The sequence below is a fragment of the Lycorma delicatula genome, chromosome 13 (genome assembly GCF_047948215.1).
Source record: "Lycorma delicatula isolate Av1 chromosome 13, ASM4794821v1, whole genome shotgun sequence".
Taxonomy (NCBI): domain Eukaryota; kingdom Metazoa; phylum Arthropoda; class Insecta; order Hemiptera; family Fulgoridae; genus Lycorma; species Lycorma delicatula.
The window spans coordinates 26210372-26227856 of record NC_134467.1 but is presented as its reverse complement, the minus strand read 5'-3'; the positions used below and the strand labels follow the sequence as shown (position 1 = coordinate 26227856).

General features: G+C 30.7%; 1 protein-coding gene across 2 annotated transcripts in view; it reads right to left on the bottom strand.

The window, feature by feature from the left end:
* The window catches only part of LOC142333775 (uncharacterized), a 164302-nt gene that overhangs the window by 135154 nt on the left and 11663 nt on the right, over positions 1-17485 (bottom strand). Inside the window, exons 2-3 of one of the 2 annotated variants that reach the window (XM_075381289.1) lie at positions 13711-13916; positions 4363-4527 (exon numbers count right to left, since the gene is read on the bottom strand). The gene's annotated coding sequence lies outside the window, so the exon portion shown is untranslated. The remainder of the gene's footprint in view (positions 1-4362; positions 4528-13710; positions 13917-17485) is intronic. The other variant, XM_075381290.1, reaches the window with a different exon arrangement.

Sequence of the window (17485 nt, the reverse complement as noted above, 5' to 3'; positions counted from 1 at the left end):
CCGTAAAGACCTTACTTCGATCCTCGGAGACCTTTCTATTCAAAAATTATTTAATCGCTTTTTTGCCGGTATTATATTCTTAGAATTCGATACGATGTCCTTGAATGAAATACCTACATTTTACAAAAAATAGTTTTAATAATCGACTATTTGATTTTGATCGATTGATTTTATAATAAGAAGCTTCGATGATATTCTGACCGTAAAATTTTAAAATCTCAACTAACGCATTATTTTAATATTTACGTCGATTATATTTAATATATATTTATATATATCTGAAATCGTACAATAAACCCGCTTAGTATCATATAAGTCATATTTGTTATTATTTATTTATACACCGACCGACTGCAGTAGCAGTAAAATAAATGTACCCGGTAATAGAAAAATGAGAACAAAAATGTTGAAGATATTAACATTTTTGCTGCTGTTTTTAGTTAAAGGAAAATATACATAAGGTGTCGTCCAAAAGGCAGTAACCCGGTTTTAAGTTGCTCTTACTCCTACCTCTCATCTATATAACAAGGTGTAACCGAGCGAATCACCCCTATTTCTGGTTATGTAATGCCTATTATTCTGCTTCTTTTTTAAAAAACAAAGAATTATAATTTTTTATATAAACGTACATATTTATATGATTATGTAGGAACTCTTTAAGTTAGATAACATGTGGATAAAGGTTAGTTTAATTTTCACATTTTATTTATTACAAAATTTTTTCAGCTTTTTTTTTTGTATGGAAGGATACAAAAAAACTATCAAGGACTGTAACCCCTCCGAACTAAGGGTAAATAAGTACGCTACGCAAAATTATTACAAGTGTAGTAAGCTACCTAGTGTTTATTTTTTCTTCTAAATTAGAACGGTTTTTTTTAATATAAAAAAAAGATTTATGGAAAAAAATTATTTTTTAAAACAAAAGTAAATTCACTTACACTTAAAATATCATTCGCAGGTTCCTTTTGTACGAGTATTTATGTCATTGTTACACGCATTTTTTATGCTAATATAAACAATATTAATCGGCTGTTGTTTGGAAAACGGTAAATATTAATTTACTCATCTGCAACCTTCTAAATAACATATCGTAATCTTATATTATACCTCTACCCTGTTCTAAGACAAACTGAAGTCAGGGGGGACAAGAAAATTATCAGTAACCAAAAACTGAATTCTGTTGCCTAGAAAAATTCAATACCAAAAAATTATAAAACTAATTATTTTGCGTTATATATTTATATCGGTATATGTACAGTTCTGACCGGCAATATAGCTCAGAAGGCAACCGGGTTCTTTATCCAAATAAATAAAGAGATTCTATCGGTTTAAATCTGTAAACTAATAAAAAATGAAGTTTATTTTATCAGCACCTCATCCCATCTAAGTTACTTTGATATGAACTTTAACTGCTAGTGTATTAAAAAAAAAATAAAAAATACTTTTTTAAGAGAATTTTGACATCGTATTAAAAAACGAATAATACAAATGGAAGAATAAAAAATATCCGCTGGACAGTTTGATGCGATAGACGTAAGATCTAGAATTTGTACAAAAACAGTACTATTTTGTAGATTTGTTATTCAGTTTTTCCCAGGGTAACAGGTCGCAATCAAAGACGGTAATAAAATAGTAAAGCGTTGATGGTAAGGATGACGATGATAATAGGTGTAGATGCAAATAAGTATCGGACAATAGTTTCACGTTAATCGCCCCCGTCTCGTAACGGAACAGTGCTTGTTAGTTGTTTGTATTTCTCCGGTTGTACTCCGATATTTGTTCCCACAGTCGCACCGCAATTCTACAACAAAAATTATTAATTAGCCCTCCTTCCTTTCTCTTCGTCTTTTCTTTCGGTCGTTCATTCGTTCTTTAATTTTCTTTCTCTAAACCGAATTCACTCGTACATCATTTTATTTCTATTCTTTCTTTTACACGAGATCTAATGTCGTAAGTAAAATGCGTCGTTTCTACACTGGCACGCGTGAATTCAAAAAAAGGTAATGTTAACCTTCATAAATCAGTTGAAACGATTTATTTTTTTACTGTCTATATCAACCGACTCACTCCCGCTCGTAAAATTTATAACGTATCGGTTATAAATTACTTAACAGCCGGCAAAAAAGTTTTCGATATTTTCCTGGCATTAATTATTTTCATACGGTGGAAAAATAATGATACGTCAAAAAAGTTAACTAAAATTTATTTTTTCGGCTTGGATATTTATGATGGTTTACTGTAAAATTATCGTGTGTTTAAATAAATTTTTTAAATTCAAAAAATCCCCTCCTCCAAAATTTCCCTCTAATCGCCTCCATAAAAATCATCTTCCAAGCAATTTTTTTGATTTTTCTAGTTTCTTTGTTAAATGAAAGAAACTAAAAAAAATTACACTAAAAAATATACGGTCGATAAAATGTTACCTAAGATTTATTTTTTGGGTGTCGGATTGAATTGAAATAAAACTTTATTCTAATACTGTAAAAGCTTATTACTTAAACTTTTAATAGCGTTAAAATTTTAAATAGACCAAATAAAGCATTACAAAATTCAAAAAATCGATATTTTTAAAATTTGATCGGGGGCCCACCACCCCCACATTGCCACCAAAGTATTTTTTGGGAGGTCACTTGTACTACTACTATGTCAAGGAAGATATAAAAATAATTTTATTTCTTCCTAAAAAAACTGTTAAAAAATATACGATAAATAGAAAGATAGCTTTTTAGTTTTTTGGGGGGAAAGGAGGTGAATTTTGAGGCAAAAACTTTATTTAAAATTGTAAAATAAGCATGTACATATGTACCGAGTTCAATATGAAATGGGGTAATGTTAGTAAAATTTTGAGAAAACCGACCCCAAAAAACTATTTACTCCCATGGCGATATTGACCCCAATATGTGTTATAGTCATGATACCAAAGAAAGCAGGGGCAGACAAATGTGAAGAATACAGAACAATTAGTGTAACTAGCCATGCATCAAAAATCTTAACTAGAATTCTATACAGAAGAATTGAGAGAGTGGAAGAAGTGTTAGAAGACCAATTTGGTTTCAGGAAAAGTATAGGGACAAGGGAAGCAATTTTAGGCCTCAGATTAATAGTAGAAGGAAGATTAAAGAAAAACAAACCGACATACTTGGCGTTTATAGACCTAGAAAAGGCATTCGATAACGTAGACAGGAATAAAATGTTCAGCATTTTAAAAAAATTAGGGTTCAAATACAGAGATAGAAGAACAATTGCTAACATGTACAGGAACCAAACAGCAACAGTAATAATTGAAGAACATAAGAAAGAAGCCGTAATAAGAAAGGAAGTCCGACAAGGATGTTCCCTATCTCCGTTACTTTTTAATCTTTACATGGAACTAGGAGTTAATGATTTTAAAGAACAATTTAGATTCGGAGTAACAGTACAAGGTGAAAAGATAAAGATGCTACGATTTGCTGATGATATAGTAATTCTAGCTGAGAGTAAAAAGGATTTAGAAGAAACAATGAACGGCATAAATGAAGTCCTACGCAAGAACTATCGCATGAAAAAAAACAAGAACAAAACAAAAGTAATGAAATGTAGTAGAAATAACACAGATGGACCACTGAATGTGAAAATAGGAGGAGAAAAGATTATGGAGGTAGACAAATTTTGTTATTTGGGAAGTAGAATTACTAAAGATGGATGAAGCAGGAGCGATATAAAATGCCGAATAGCACAAGCCAAACGAGCCTTCAGTAAGAAATATAATTTGTTTACATCAAAAATTAATTTAAATGTCAGGAAAAGATTTTTGAAAGTATATGTTTGGAGTGTCACTTTATATGGAAGTGAAACTTGGACGATCGGAGTATCTGATGAGAAGAAAAGATTAGAAGCTTTTGAAATGCAGTGCTGTAGGAGAATGTTAAAAATCAGATGGGTGGATAAAGTGACAAATGAAGAAATATTGCGGCAAATAGATGAAGAAAGAAGCATTTGGAAAAATATAGTTAAAAGAAGAGACAGACTTATAGGTCACATACTAAGGCATCCTGGAATAGTCGCTTTAATATTAGAAGGACAGGTAGAAGGAAAAAATTGTGTAGGCAGGCCACGTTTGGAAACTGTAAAACAAATTGTTAGGGATGTAGGATGTAGAGGTTATACTGAAATGAAACGATTAGTACTAGATAGGGAATCTTGGAGAGCTGCATCAAACCAGTCAAATGACTGAAGACAAAAAAAAAAAAATGAATTCAGTAGCACATGAAAGTGCTACATATGATTAGGAAGAAAAAACCAAGCATATTCTGGAAGAAAGGTAGAGTTGCTATCACTTCACCTCAAAGGTAGACATAATAATGATAAATATAATAACAATACCTGGTTGAAACAACTGTTGTAGAGTTGTATATATTTCATGGCAATCACGTTCTCTAGGAACAACAAATGTAATGGATAAAAATGTTTTACATCGTAACTGTAATGGCGATCCTGATGTAGTCAATGGCAACTTTTCTTTTCACTTGCGATATGCATATGTAAAACCTGAAAAATAAAAAAATGTATTACATAATTATAACAATACTAGTAAAATAAATTCCGGTATTTCCAATAAAGTCCGGTATAACAGACCTGAGTAAAGATTCCTGCCAATTAACAAGAAAGTAGTAGAAAATATAATGGAAGGAATCCAGAAGGGGACTAAAAGGGATCCTTTTTCTAAAGCTAACAGGTCCATTTACAACAAACAAACAACAAAGAACAATAGTTCTTTTTAATACCGCCCAACAACACACCTACCACAGATGTTGTTCCACGAGAAGAAATACCAGACCAGGGTGGGAATGTATGGGAAAATGTCTCTGAAAATCACTATCATGCTTCAACTTGGGTCTGGTTCTGTAAGTAAAGAGGATAAGAGTATAAATACTCCAGGGAAGGCAAGGTGAGTTCAGTTTTGAAAAAGGGAGGAGTTATTACACAAGTCAGTGAAGAAGTGAGATTGTGCATATTTGACCATGTGAAGTGACATCTCAAGCATTCCGTGAGGACAGTAGGAGGCCGCAGGAGGTTGTTCGGTGAGTGACTATAGAAAATTAGTGAAAGAGATAAAGTATTGAACTCATTTATAAATTATTAGGGTAATTTTAATTGTGAACAGGAAAGGTATTTGAATGAAAGAACTTTGGGCTAATATTATCTTCATAGTAATACAAAACCAGTTGTTAGAGGTGTAAATATTAGCGGTCATGATAATGTCTTTTGTCAATGGGCTGAATTCTGGTTTTTAATATTAACTACCTGCAAAAAAATCCTGATCTTACTTTAAATTCTATTTTGTATGTAATCATTGTTTATTACAATTACTGACAGTTGTCATTATTTTTATTATTAATGTTTGTTATTGTTGATTGGTCTTATTTTATTCTATACTGTTAAACTAATAAATTGTAATTATATAAACATTCTCAAATTGTTAATTTCTCAATATCCTGATCGAGCCATGAACATGCGACAGTATAATGTTAAAAGATACAAGAAACAGAAAACAGGTAAGATGATAAAGAGCAGTTTATCTATCTGCTGTTTATAGCAATAGTAACTGAATGTAGATGGTGAAATACTAGTAACCAAGTTATGTTTACGAAACTAGTGTGTGTAGATAATCAAAGTTAAACACAATGCTAGGTGCAGTTCCACTGCACGTTGTTGGAATTAATTAGTCAGCGACTAATGACCTTATCAATCAATGCCAGTTAAATAAAGAGTAGTATTTTAAAGGGTAAAGCCTTAATAGCCAAACTTATGCTTAAGCTGGTTTTTATACATCACCACCAAGAACACTAGTTCGGTTTCATAAAACGTTGATATTTTTGAGTGACAATTAAAAATTGATCTAACTGATCTCTTAGCAATAGATCCAAATAAAATAAAATTAATATAATATGAACCTTAAGGAGCTCATCTAATTAACAGAGGTTTTGTTAATATCAAATGAAGTTCCATACAGTGTTCTGAAAAAATACCCTTCTCGGCATTTCATGAGGAGGTCCTGGATTTGAATCCCGGTCAGGAACAGGGTCTTTTCATACGCTACCAACTTTCCATCGGGCTAATGAACATAATTTTTGATTCCCACTCTTTCATAACAAAAAAATACATATAAATTGTCATTAGTTTTCTTGTTTTTAAAGTAATTACTTTATTTGAAATCACTAAAGCTTCTTTTCCATATTTAAATTAAGAGGGACATCCTGAACTAGTACAGACCAACACCCTCCATGTGACAGTTACAGTCGCCACACCACCTCCTCCGTACCTAGCCCTTATGGGCTTTTACTGGGGGTCATTTTTAATACCTCGGTTATGACAGCTTCCAGTCTTAACCTAGGCCAGGATGCCACCAATATGAATGCCAACAGCAACATTCACATCGATGTACTACTAACTAAGAACTCTAATGAACAAAACACATCTCAAGTCTTAAACAAGACTTTTTTGTATCTGACCCCGCATAATCCAAGATGGCCGGTCACACATTCTTAAGACATGACGGATTAGAACCACCTTTGGTAGTATTCTTCAAAAATGAACTTTCCATTTTTATTGTTTCGTAACTGCACAGAAGTTTAGAACTCCTGAAAAAGGACGACAGTTAGAAGTTGTACAATTCTGGCATCAGCTATACGACCGGCACTACCAGTTACCGGAGGAATTCCATTTTAGTTCACTCTCTTGGCCTTTTTTTCTCTACAAAAAGAACTATCCAGCCAAACCACATGGAGGCAGGCACCAAATTCGAAGTATTAAAGATGTTAATATGTATTATATCACCATTGTATTAAAGTGTAATATGCTTTAACAAATGTAAAGCACTGGTGATATAAATATGTTGAGGCAAATAATGAATTTAAAAAATTCTTGAATGGGATATATGGAAAGAGAAGTAAAGAGGTAAGAGAAGATAAGGAAACACCAATAAAGAGGGAAGAGAATAGTTGATGCCTCCTCCCTACCAAGAATGGAGCAGAAACTTGTGTTAAAGACAACTAATTAATAAGAACAGAGCTCCAATATCTAAGAATTGATTGAAAGACATAACAAGATCGCATCAACATGATTGTTAGCATAAGAAGATAACTAAAGCAGAACCCAGTGGTGGACTTCTTAGAAAACAGACAACTTAGATTATATGATCGTATGAAAGGAATGAATGATACGAGTATGTCAAAATGAATACTGAAGAAGAGACTGGATGAATAGTGAACAAAGAGAGGCAAAGAATGGATTTAAAAAAAACCTGAATAGAATATGTGGAAAGAGAAGTAAAGAGATAAGAGAAGATAAGGAGATGCCAACGAAGAGGGGAGAGAATAAAATTTGGCTGAATATTCTGCAACTCCAAGGAATGTAATGAGATATTATGACAAAAAAAGGTGAAGAAAAGAGACAAAAAGGTGGCATTAAGAGAGGTTGAAAGTATATAAGAAAGATAAGAATAACTAACATAAAAGTTATAATATTGTAATAAAAAGGAATGATAAACAAGTTAACTTAAGACAGAAATCTAATTAACAGTTCAAAACAAAAGCTATAAAATGTAAACTTTTCCTGCATTTAAAAAGTTTTAAATTACAAGTACATTAAAAAAAGAAGGATTTGTTGCTAATAAAGCTAAACTTTTTAGAAACTATGTTTAGAAATAGCAAAAACTATCTATTTATTAATTAACAAATTTAACACATTGTGACAAGACTGACATAAAGCTCACACAAGTGTTAGAATGGAAATAACTGTTTTCAGTTGTTAACATCAATTTGATTAATGACTATAATAATAAAATGAATTTCCTTTAAATCAGTCGCACTAATTTTCAATAGATTACTGCTGAAATATTAATTTACCTTAAACCAATAAAATGATTGATCGCTACTAAATAAAAACAATTCACTGGAAGGGGTTATTCACAAAATAATTTTTTTAACAAAAAGGAGGTTTCCAATATGTAGTTAAAATTGATCACTGGGAGATGGGGCAAATCAATTAACAGGATATCCTTTGTCTATTTTGGTTTAGGGTACAATGAAATTTTCTTGTTTTTTAACAAAAGCTTTTCTAGGGTTAGGTGAATGAGACTCAGTAAAATTCCCGAGATGCTCTACATAAAGTAGAGCATCTCATAGATAACAAATAACAAATAATAAAAATAACAATAGATAATAATAAATAAATAACAATAAAAAATAATAATAAATAACAATAGATAACACAAATAACAGATATAAATGGATAAAAAAAATAGAAAATTAAATTTCATCTATGACTGTTATTCAACAGTCTATTAACTTCAACAATAGCATAGTAGTTCGTATAACAATACTGTTGTCATGTCATGTCAGGTCTGCAAACTGGTAATTTGTAATGTTTTTTTTTAAGATTTTAATTTACATTTTCAGTGACAAAGAGCAAAGTTTTGGCTTTTACAAGAGCAATGACCCCTAGATCAAAGATTGTAATTGATGATTATTCTATTGAGTACGTCAACTGTTTTAACTTTCTTGGATGTAACAAATCTTATCACAGTAAGGTTAAAATAAACAATAAGACCGAACGAGTCAACAGAATGAATAGCGCAGTGAAACATGCTTAAAAATAAAATAAGATGAGAAATCCTCCTGAAATTTATCAGGTAACGTCAGTTCCAGGTTGTTTATTGTCCAAGACATGGACAATAAGATCGGCTCACAGGCAAACACTGTAAAACAGAGAGATGAGGTTCTTGAAAGCGGTTGTAGAATATCCAAAGTTGAACAGAAGGTGTAATGAGTATACAAGCAAGTACTGAACTTTTTTATTTTAAATGCTAAAATTAATGATTATAAATAACAACAGCTCTATACATAAGAACAATGGATGCAGACTGAATTCTAAAAATTATTAAGGAATATGAACCAAAAGGGAAGATAGGTTTCGGGTGATTGAAGAAGAGATGAAGGAATTGGTTTTAGATGAGAGATCAATGGATGACATAAATATCCAACAAGGCATATACTTAAATAAAAGAAGTATAATTTAAAATTATATACTCTGATGAACCTTTTTCCAAAAAAACTTCAGTTTATTTTAAAATATCACACTATTATAACTTTTAGTAAACTATGTAGAATATCGAGTAGCGTAGAAATTCTTCCCGTGCTCGTTTTGAAACTAAACTGTACTACTTGAATTTTTTTCTTTTCATCGGCTTGTAACGGTCGGGGTTCAGATGAAATACGAGTGCTGCAAAGTGTACTACTCTCACGAAGATTATTAAATTCTACAAATCAATTTGTTGTTTGCGATCTAAATTTAACACACTAAAAATGTGTTCTTAATTTTCATAAATTCATTCGTTGCTTTCTGTTAAAATTTGTTCCGTTTTGTTTTTAATAATAAAAGTTGATATTTGTTTTTGTTTTTCGTAGACTTCATTTCATCTATTTTCTCAAAATTAAGTTCTCTACACGTTTTCTTAAAATTTACGCATTTTTCAGTCGTTTAACAAAATTATTGAACCTAAAAAAACGTGATTTTCGTCACTGAATTTTTCTGTTTTACGGTGGTTATAGTAAAATCTATTGGAGATACAATATTGGGACCTGCTTTATTCGAGTTTTCAGGTGAAAATCATAAGAACCCGTCAAGTTTACTCCTTTTATGACCCCCTTAAAAATTAAGACGTTTCGGTTAGTCTGTTTTGCTTAGTTTTTACACGATAAGGTTTCGATTTAAGTCGTGAAGAATCTTACGACAAGATGTGTATTTTACACAATCTTGATGCGATAATTTACCCTATAGATTTTTTTCGGACCGGCAGATATTCTTTTTTGAATACGGGCTGTGGCCTACGGAGTCCTGACGAAAGGTCGCCTATTTGGTTTTGAGTTTGAAACGGACTCCGTTGTGCGCCGTTTTTTAACCGAATCGTGCACTACTCTTTAACGAGGGATACTGACGTTCGAAAACTTTGCGAAAATATTTTACGTTTCTCTTGAAAGGATCCAACGCTTCCTCGATAGCAGCCCTTTCCTCGATGGAATACTGTATTTTAGGATAAACATGATCGTAAAGAACGAAACTATATCGCACTGTAGCAGGAACAGTTTACAACCGACAAAAATAGACTATTAGTAATAGCAGTGTTAAACGGGACGCTAAAGCTAAAATAACTGCATTTCGAGCTGATTAGATTTGATTTTAAGTCGCTCGCCCGGTATTACAATATTGAAAAAGCTGCTTCAGAAGACCTTGTATTTTTCTCAAAAGTCTGTATAAGTGTATATTTATTTATACATATATTCAAATATTAATCCTTTAGGCCTTTTTTTGAAAAAACGTGCTTAAAAAAAAATATGAATTTATATAGCAATATGTGAATTTTTGTTTTGTACCGGTAAATGATTCGTGTGATTTAGTAAATTAAATTAGTAATTGCGCGCGCGGGTGTGCGTGCGTGCGAACTCTTGCATTACTGAAAAAGACATATACACATATAGTTTTATCCAGCTGTAACATTAGATTTTATTAAATAATAGAAAGCTTCATCAACAACCTCTTGTAAATAAATTTGTACCTTCAAAACTAGATTGTATGTTAGTTAAATCTAGTTTTGAAGGTACAAATTTATTTACTGTAATACATAATTTGCGCTAGATTTAAAAAAATTCAGATTATAATAAAAGCGAAGTGTTTAATAAAAAAAATTAAATATAAATAAAATAAATGTAATAAGTAAATTCTTTATAGTAATAAATGCTTTAATAGAAAAACAATAGTTCGATAGGCAATGATAAAATAAAACAATAATTAATAAAATTGTATCGTTCATACGCTGTCAGAGGTAATTATTTTTTTGTTTAATTTTATTGGGATGACATCAAGTAAAAACAACTTGTCAGTCTGACTACTGCGACGATGGTGCGGGGTGAGAGGGGGGATGAAACAAATGCAGCAGGTGGCTAACTTCACTCTGATTGGCTACCCACCGTACAGTACTGGTCACGCGATGGTACAACAATTCAAATACAACCGTAAATGTGCGTACGTGTGTGTGTATTTCTGTCGAATAACAAAGTTAATATCCCTATTATATTTCTTATATAGACGTTCGATATAATTAAATAAAATAAAGATTTGTTGATCATTTTATATCTATTATTACATTTTATTTAAAATAATAATTAATCTCCCTTAATTTTAATAATTTTTTTAAAAATATTACGATTAAATTTATCAGTTTTGTTAAGTAATTTACAAAAAAAAAAGATTCTAATATTACATAATAACAGATAAAATTTTTCCAGTTTTATTTACAATTCGACCTCGTAATCTTTATTAATGCTATTCCTAACACGTATTAATACCTAATACATTTTTCTATTTATTTATTTGTACGGGCAATAGACCGACATTCAGTTCGTCACTTACTTTTATTTCAAATTTTAATAAAGCGTATAAAAAAGCCAATTCTGACCGAAATTTGAACACAGAACTTTCTGTCTACCTGCAATTCTGGTATCTTTTGCCAATGTTTTTACATTACTATTATTTTTGTTTTTACTCTTTATTTTCGTAAATACAAGTTTAAAATTATAATTTATCACCGATAAATTTCAAACATTTTAAAATACGAAATTTAATATTTCAGAAACGACTAAAAGTGAAATACAAAATACCGTAAGAATTTGGTACGAAATTATATTCTTATTTAGAGAATACGATTATCAAAATAAGAGTCGCTCTTGGAAAGTAATAAAACTTCTCAAGGGCGCTTTCAATTTCCAACCTCCACGATATTTATTTTATTTATTAGTTATGTTAAATATTATAAGGAATAAATATAGTCAAATCAAATTTAATTGGAATCTCTGACATATTTTTTTATGTACGTGTATCGATTCTATGAAATTATTTCATAAGTACAAAAATTATACTTCTCACTGTAAAAGGAGAGTAATCCCGTCTAAATTTTTTAAACGTTCAAGTTGATCGTCGCATCGAATTTACAAACTTTAAATAGACTTTTAGTGAAGAAATTATTTTATCATAAATGATGTTTTTAAAAAGATAATTTTATAAAATGTAAACTATACACATTATATTTTAATTTGTGTAATTAAATATATATGTATACACACATAAGATGATTTAGGAGGAAAGAGAAATAATTTGGGAACCGATTTTAGAGCTTGAAATTAAGAAGAAGGGTTCGTACAAACAAACGTCCGAAAACAGTTTGTAATCGAGTTACGACTAGCAAATTCTTTAAGAAGAATTAGGAAGAAGCCGTTTCCCGTTAAATACTTTACTTAGCTAACATATGTTGTCGCGTAACAAGGTACTAACCTACTGAAACTGAAATGATGTTCAGTCGTACAAATGACACCTTCACTTCTTTCTCCTCAACAAAGGCTGTATATACCGAGCATCATTACTATCAGAGAACGCAATTCTTATTAGTACCTCCTATACCACAGACCGTTTATATTTATCACAATCGCAAGAAAGAATGCGACAAATTAATGGATTCTTTTTTCAGGAAACGATATGTTATACACAGATTCCAGTCCTTGTAGAATGTAGTAATTAAGTCTATATCAGATAGTTATTCCACCGATATAATTATTTATTTCTTAAAAGCACTTTTACAAAATTAATAACAAAAGTTATCGTAATCATTTTTTTTTCATAAAATGATCAACAGTTTAGTAAAAAAAAATCGAACTAGTGAGTTACAAATTAAACATTTTAATTGCACAGTTATTTGTTTGTAAAATGCGTATTATTTTTACGAGTAAATCCAGTATAAACTTTTCTTTATACTTTTGTTAATGATTTTTTCTTTATAAATTAAAAAATTATAGTTTTTATGATTGAAAAAAAATCAAGGAAAAGGGGAAAAAGAGGTGTGACATTTGCCCCAATAGTAGTAAACTAAAAAAAATGTACCGCTGCCTATCTACTTTTGAAGTATTGTGTCGGGTTACATGAAAACAGTCTGGTTTGATTAAAGTAGATTTGTTCTTTTTTTTTTTTTGTATCTTTGTAAATAAAAAAATGAAAATTAATTACAATATCTTAAAAAATAATAATCTTTATAATTGTACAATTTAATTAAAAAGTTGTAGCGGCATGAACTTGATCGATATTATTTTTCTAGGTTAAAAAAGCAATATTATTTTATAAACTGCAAATATTACTAGGCAATTGAAATCGGTAAAACTAGAAATTAATCTATCACCGCATCGATGGCACAGCCGTACTTGTCTTTTATATCGAAGATCTGAGGTTCGATTTTAGGCTTGGATCCAGAAAGTGTGAAACGAATCTGTCTGATGTGACTTGGGACTAAAGATTTTAAATTATTTAAAATAATTTTTTTAACACATTAACCGTACTTTGCTTAACCCACGAGTACGGTACGTTTAGATAATTATCATAATATAATTAGATAATAATTATAATTATTAGATTATATTTAGTGCAATAATTCTTTTTTCTATTTTATTTGGTTAATTATTTATCGGCCTATTAACCTAAAATTTATAAAGAAGCGTGTAACTTTTGCTTATTTTGGGGATACTATGTAACCGGTCTTATAAATAGAAAATGCAGTACGTGATAAGAAAACAAAAATAATAACACTTATTTTAAGCAATATTAAAATAATATTAATATAAAAAAACTTACCTCCATCAATAATGAGGGTCATTAAACACCCAAAACAAAATAAACAACGTATAAGAAATAGTAAAAAAGAATGACCGCAGACACGAGGATCCAAATTGAACTGCATATCACAGCGCGATCTGTAATGTCGCTAGATTCCATAAGTTTTCGTTCTCTGCCACGCACGTTATTTCTCTGTCGATTCAAACAACGTCCGAATAACAAACCTGCAAAATAAATTATGAAAATTAGCGCGCCAACTAAAATGTATTGCCTACACTGTACTGTTTCTCCTCTCATAACAACCGACAGTATAACATTAATGTTTTACAGATTTGAAAACTTTTAATTTTACAAAATAATAATTGAAACCAAATTTTCGCTTAAACCTATGTATACAAAGTTAACAAAGGAACGTAACCAACGTTAAACTGTAATGTTAAGGTTTTCAGTTATTTCGTTTTACCTAATATTCAATTTACGGATATAATTTACACTCACGCATATTTTATTTTAATTAAAAAAAAAAACTAGAGAGCGCCCGTTCATATTTTTTACTAAATATTGCTATTTTCTTTTAATATAAAAAACGTAATAGCGTAAATAAAAATGTTACGTCACCACTTTAGTGTCACATAAAGTAGCATGCTTGCCTGCTACACAAATGGTGTCGGGTTCGATTCCCTGTCAGGATCTGAACACAATTTTACAATAACTTAGACCATATCGTATTTAGTAACTTATCACAGAGAAAAAAAACAGGATCATTTATTTTAATATAGATAAGAAATATTAATTAGTACATAAGGGGGTTATGATATAAAAGGATTATTTCTAAATTTATCTCAGCAAGCCGACTACCGTATTTCACAGTAGAGCCCAGCACGTCTATAATACAAAAAAGCGTGCGAACACAAACGTGCAAACACACATTTAGTATGGATTTATCTCAAAAATTATACTTAGATATTACAAAGTAACTTATAATTTTTCGCGTCTCACTGCATTTTTGTAATCGATTTGTCACCTCGGTAACGCAATAGTGAAACTGACTATACTGAAAGTCACAGGTAATTAATACACGCACTAATCACCTCGCCAGTCGCCGAGGTGGAGTAGTAATGTCTTCCCTTTTTATCCGAAAGGTCCCGGGTTCATATCCCTGTCAGGCTTTAAATTTTAATTCGCTTTAGAATTGAAATACCGTACTTCTACACACAACCACCAACCTAATATTATGGTGAATATTTAATAACAATAAATTATTGAATTAAAATAGTATTATCGTTTCCGCGAGCAGAAAGAGTCAGGTTTTTGTACTTGTCGAGTTAAAGCCTCATATAATTTCCAGTTCGTTTCGTTATAATTTCTTAAACGTCCTTTATTCAAAAAAAAAAATTTGGAATTTTTTTTAAAGAAGATTAAATTTTTGTATTAAATTTATATTTAATTTTTGGGGTTCGGTTACAGCTCGGGAATCACTCCATATATGTAATACTTGTAGGGAGTTTTATGCGTTAAAAAAAAAAATTAAATTGTAGATTCGATTATAGAGTTGTTATCAATTGCACGCATAATCGTTATAAAAAAAAATTTAAACTCAATTTGATTACCACAGAGTTCAATTTTTCTGATGTAAGTTTTTTTAAAAATAAGTTCGTAAAAAGATTAAAAACGAAAGAAAAAGAATTTAAATAATGAAAATCTGGAGGTTCGATTCTCAGTTTAAAAAAAAAAGACTGACAAATTGAAAGTCGCGATTTCGATTCTTCGTTTCCGCACAAAATCACATACTTAACGTTAAAATAAATATTACATAACGTTAAAGAATAGACTTGATCTTCCCCCAAAACAGAGTTTTACTTTATTTAACACAGTTTCATTCAAAAATACTGTTTATTAACGATAAAAAAACAATATTTAAAAAATCGAGAGATATGGTCTCGGGTTCAATTCCCGGTTTGGTTAGTAAGTAGTTCAATTCGTAATGTATATCCGAGTATCAATATTAAAAAAAATCTAAGTTGAAGATCCTAGGTCGACTCTCACAACATAATCCTTTTCAAAACATAATCGCATTTATAATATTTATAAAATATTTCGCCTAGAATCAATTTAGTCTCCATAGAGTTAAATTTATTTATTTAGAGCTAATTAAAAAAAAACAAATAGAGGTAATTAAAAAAAACGAAAAAGGATATTGAAGAACTAAGTTTCGATATTATTGACTTACATCCGTGCTGCTTATACGTGTATTTAAAATACAAAATAAATAAAAATGCCTGGTGGTGTGAGAAAAAAAATGAACCGAAAGGCTCTATTTTAGTCGTATTATAAATTCGTTAATTATTATACTGTTAAAATTGATTTACGCAGTTTAACCTTCAACACAGCTGTTGTGAAGGGTGGGGGTACCACTCGTAGCAACGGGATTGTAGACAGCCGTCGCCGAGCAGTTCCGCAGATGATGCAGTATGATTTATATAAGTTATGTTACACTAAATAACCAGCTTTTTTTTATTAATTTATTTTACTCGTATTGACAACATACAAAGTATGTACAATTATTTTCATTTCCACAGCGCCAACCGTTATGTATTGCATCACAGGATGAGATGAGATGGCAATTTTGTAGCGGAGGAAAATGCCATGCCTCATCGGAATTCGAACCCGGGACCTCCGGATAAAAGGCCCCGCAATTAGTCGAAAAATGTCTGAGATATGGAGGTTCGAATAATCGACGTTTTAATAAACATTAATCTCAGATTATATTTAATTTGAATCACAATTTTGTAACAAGAAAATCTCTCTGATAATTCGAGTACTTAAAACAAGCAATAATTTATGTAAATTTTACGGATAAATAAAATATGTAAGTCCGGTTAACTGAGGTCGGATGTATAAGATCAGTGATTATTTGACTAACTAAAATAATAATAATAATAATTTTACTAACAAAATTAAAATAAACAAAAAAGTTATCAAGTATGATTTTTAAGTTTTTAACACTAATACATAAACGATAAATATCAATATTGTCAAATAGAGAATTTAACACGATTTTAATTTTTTTTTTTGTAAATAATAGTAAAATAATGATTCGTTATTAAATTTAAAAAAAAAATTAATAATAAAAATTTTATTAAAAATAATTTTTTGTATTCATCTTGCTTACTAGTTTAGGTTGGAAGGTTTATTCTATGTAAATGTCAAATACGCAACGCAGTCAATTATCTGATGCCGATCTTGGCTGCCAAAGGGCCAGGGGGGAAGGAAAAAACAGGTTAATTGGCAACATGGCACCTGTTGTAGTCACAATGTTAGAGCTGCGTTAATATATTCCACTCCGTATTAAGAATAGTATTAGAAGAGAAGAGAAGTAAGAGAGAGAGAGAGAGAGACCCTCTGTCTCGCTTCCTCTCCATCACTGATCCCCCTACCAAACCCTCTCTCAATTTCGCTCCATCCTCCTCGCTCTCTCACACTACCCGCTCTGTCTCTCACTCGACCCCTCTCTCTTCCAGTCACTCTCTCACTCTCCCCCTCCGTCAATCTCTCTCGCTGTATGCGGTGGGCTACTTAAACATGTCTGTATTTTTTTCAATTTTCTCACTCAAAGTGCATTTTTACAAAAACATTGTAATAAAAAAATTGACCGTTAAGGTTTTCGACACTTTTTAAATTTATTAATGCCTTTAAGTTCGTGAAAAAGCTTTAAAAAATTTATCGTTGGAATTATAACAAAAAAACGGTAACTGTAAATGAAAAATTTACCGATGTTTTTTTTCTTTTCTTA